At 40.4% G+C, this 3,862-nt stretch overlaps 1 pseudogene; it reads right to left on the reverse strand.

Moving 5' to 3' along the window:
- Positions 1-1,912: 1,912 nt before the first annotated feature.
- LOC133254544 (basic immunoglobulin-like variable motif-containing protein) lies at positions 1,913-2,825 on the reverse strand (annotated as a pseudogene).
- Between the last annotated feature and the right edge of the window lie 1,037 nt (positions 2,826-3,862).

Below are 3,862 nucleotides of genomic sequence, written 5' to 3' on the forward strand. Positions count from 1 at the left end.
GCACTTTATTATATATTTAAAAGGAAGGTGTAAGCTGGAGAACATTTCTCCAAACAATTATAATAAGGCTATCCTTTAGTTTAAAAAATATTTTAAAAAAGAGATTCAGAATTGCATTGGTTGACTCCTCCTGTTTGTTACATAAGTGCTTAACTAGCTCTTCAATTTATGTTTGGTGGGTAAACACTGGCAGGGAGAAGTTTGCATAATAAAAAGCACTTTATACCCAGCCAGCTGTAACAAGATTCAGTTCTACTTAGTTTTTGTCAATACACATCAAGCATGTGCAGTGGAGGGGGAGGGGTGCCTGCAGAGGAATACAGGACCATGTCTTGAAGCATATAAAATGATGTAGCTCTCACAGAAGCTATTACTAGGGTGAGTAACAAAAGTTATTCCTGCCATTAACCTAGAATCCTTTTTAAGGAAGGTGGCATTTGCTTTCTTTGCTGAATACATTTTCTGACACATACTTTATGCTGCAGCCATAGTGAATTCCTTACGTGCATGCGTGCTAAGTCACTTCAGCCAAGTCTGACTCTTTGTGACCCTATGGACTGTAGCCCATCAGGCTCCTCTGTCCATGGGATTCTCTAGGCAAAAATGCTGGAGTGGGTCACCATGCGCTCCTCCAGGGGATCTTCTGGACCCCAGATCGAATCTATGTTTCCTGTGTCTCCTGCATTGCAGGCAGATTCTCTACCCGCTGAGTCATCAGGGAAGCCCCTTATTCCTTGATGTTGTTTTTGTTGTTTTAGTGGCTAAGTTGTGTCCAACTCTTTGCGACCCCATGGACTGTAGCCCGCCAGCCTCCTCTGTCCATGGGATTTCCCAGGCAAGAATACTGGAGTGGGTTGCCATTTCCTTTTCCAGGGGATCTTCCCAACCCAGGGATCAAACCCACGTCTCTTGCATTGACAGGTTGGTTCTTTACCACTGGGCCACCAGGGAAGCCCACTTGTTTGTTTACCCTATCCCTAAACCAAGGTTTATTGTAGACTTACAGAAGTCAAGACCTAAAGTTCTCGTCAACATATAACAACAACATACCAAGAAGATCCTGAACATCTGAGGTGAGGCACTAAGTCACCCATCTGCACCAGCAGAAAAGATCAGTGCCTGGAGTCTTTTCTCTTTTGCCTCTTTATTGAGAATCCTGAGAAAGTTAATAAGGAAAAATATGAGGCAGGCAAGATACTACTACAAGTAAAAAGAATTTCTAGACTCACTAAATTGTTTTAAATGGGCTTTAACCACAAGAGAAAAACTAGAAGTCAACAGCCACAATTTTTTTTTAAGGGCAAAGAGTTAGTACCTTAAAATTTGAGCTTAGGAATAGAACTGCACAAATATCTGGGGGTCTAGTCATAAGAAAACACTTCATGCTTAAGTATTTCAAATCGTGATGGTATTGAGTGAAACTGTGTCTGATTTGTTTATATGTAATTTTATTGGACCTTGCAAAACTGTCCAGAATGTTTAATATTCTTAACTTTAAAAGGACAAAAATATCTGTGCTTATTTGTTTATGTATCTGAAATCACCCTAGTGGCTCAGATGGTAAAGAATCTGCCTGCAATGCAGGAGACCTAGGTTCGATCCCTGGGTTGGGAAGATCCCCTGCAGGAGGGCATGGCAACCCACTCCAGTATGCTTGCCTGGAGGATCCCCATCGACAGAGGAGCTTGATGAGCTACAGTCCATGGGGTCGCGAAGAGTCAGACATGACTGAGAACTAAGCACAGCACAGCACAATCATACACAAGCTAATTTACTGGAGGATCTACAAGGTTATGCTTTGTACCACAAGATCTGTTCCTATTTAACGTAGCCTTAAAATCTCATACTGCCTTAATGCAGTCCTGCATAGACCAGCTGTGTGTGTGACAGCCACTGTAGGTACCCAGCGTCATCAATCATTCCTGTAATCACTGTAACCATGGTAGGTAGCCACTGTTCCTTCTCTTGTAGATACTGGACATCTTTTTCCATGTCGAGTTCTGATGGAAACTAGCACTGAAAGACTGGCCCAGGCGCCCGTGCTGCTTCTTGGAGATGTTGTCTTCAGTCTCAGATTTGGCAATTCCCTGGGCATGTGTTAGAGGCTGTGATTCCTGTCTAATGGTTCCAAATGGAAAGTTCCAAAGGCCAAATCTTTGCCAGCCAAGTCTCTGGAATGCTAGGATGCAGTGCAAATTTCCTCCAACCTTCTTTGTCTTTTGATACTGCAGCCCCCTCTCTAGGGGCCAGATATATAAACATTCTGGATTTTGAGTGTTTAGATCAGTAATAATATCTGCCCATTTTGTACAGTGAATAGCAGAATTTTTCTGCTTGATTCTCCAATTAAGATACAATATTCTGCTTCCTGTGGTATGAGGGGACCCCTGCTAAATGCTTTATTCACCTTAACAGGGGTTGTTTCAAAGCCAATTGGACAAAAATAATGATTTTGGCAATGATAGATATAAACTAATGATTCATCTTTCAATCCATGAGTTAACTTCGACAAGGCCCCGGAAGCAGTTTCTCCAGCTGTTTTATTCTTCCCATGAAGCTTATATAGAACCATGTGGAAGTGGTCATTAATTTGTCTAAACCACCTCATAAGCATCGAATATCCAGTGAAGGGGCCAAACCTAATATCCTCAAATGGAGGTTGAAAGCCCAAAATATGTGAAGCTTATTCTTGTGTGATGGCTGGAAGGTTTCCAGCTCCCATTGTGCTATGTAATTCTTGTGCTGTATACTCCTTGATAGCTCAGTGCTATTGTTCTGTTGACAGATTCAGTCCTTCCCAAACTCCCTTTTACCCTACTCCTCCCTTTTTCTTTTACTCCTTTCCACTATCTCTAGCTCCTCATTCTCCTCCAGTCTGTCAACAATCAGAAGATTCCAATTTTATCCCTTGACCTTCTGTTCTAAAACTTCACTTTGTAGAAGCTGCTGTCCTTTATTTTTGTTTTAAATCTTCATCTATAATCAGTTGCTCTTAAATCCTGATCTTTTGCCAAATCTCTCCATCAAGCTCCAGCCCTTTAGTTCAAACGTCCTACAAGAAAGCTTCTCTGGAAATTTCTTCAAAACTGAAAAATTCAGTGTGACTTTAAACAAACTTCTGTTTGTCCTTAAAAATGCTCCATTTCTCCATATCACCAGTCCTTCTATAAATATGATGCTTGGAGTTAATGACAAAGCTCGATGCACTTTCAGATAGGTCTCCCCCTGATTTTACTGTTCCTCTGTCATTATCCTACATGTGTGAGTTTAACTCCCCCCGCTTATTTTCTGTCTCTCATATCTCCTGTTTTTCCCAGGCCATAGCTTACTTTTCTCTAACTCCTTTTTTCATTGAGTAACTCTACTATCTAATTGGGTCTTTCTATTATTAATAGATGGTTATCTGAAAGGCTATTCACAAATCCATTTACTAAAGCGTAACAACACCATCAGTACCACCTCCTACAACTTACAGTATTTTTACCACCTTTTAAAAACTGATGTATAGTCGATTTACAATATTATGCTAATTTCAAGTGTTCATCATAGTGATTCAAAACTTTATAGGCTCCCTTCATAGTTATAAAATACTGGCTATATTTCTTGTGCTGCACAATGTGTCTTGGTAGCTTATTTATTTTATGAACGGTATGGTAGTTAGTGTACCTTATAAGAAAGCTAATGATGTTTGTAACACACCACCCAAAATAAATACAAACACAGCAAGTATACAGGCCAGTAGATAAATACACAGATGAAAATGATTAGGCACAACTTCATAGGCATCTGTTGGTGATGGACATAGTTGCCCTGGTTCTCAGATCTATGGGAATTTATAGATAAAGAGTCTGTGAAAGAAACT

The sequence above is a fragment of the Bos javanicus genome, chromosome 1 (genome assembly GCF_032452875.1).
Source record: "Bos javanicus breed banteng chromosome 1, ARS-OSU_banteng_1.0, whole genome shotgun sequence".
In the NCBI taxonomy this organism is placed as follows: Eukaryota; Metazoa; Chordata; class Mammalia; order Artiodactyla; family Bovidae; genus Bos; species Bos javanicus.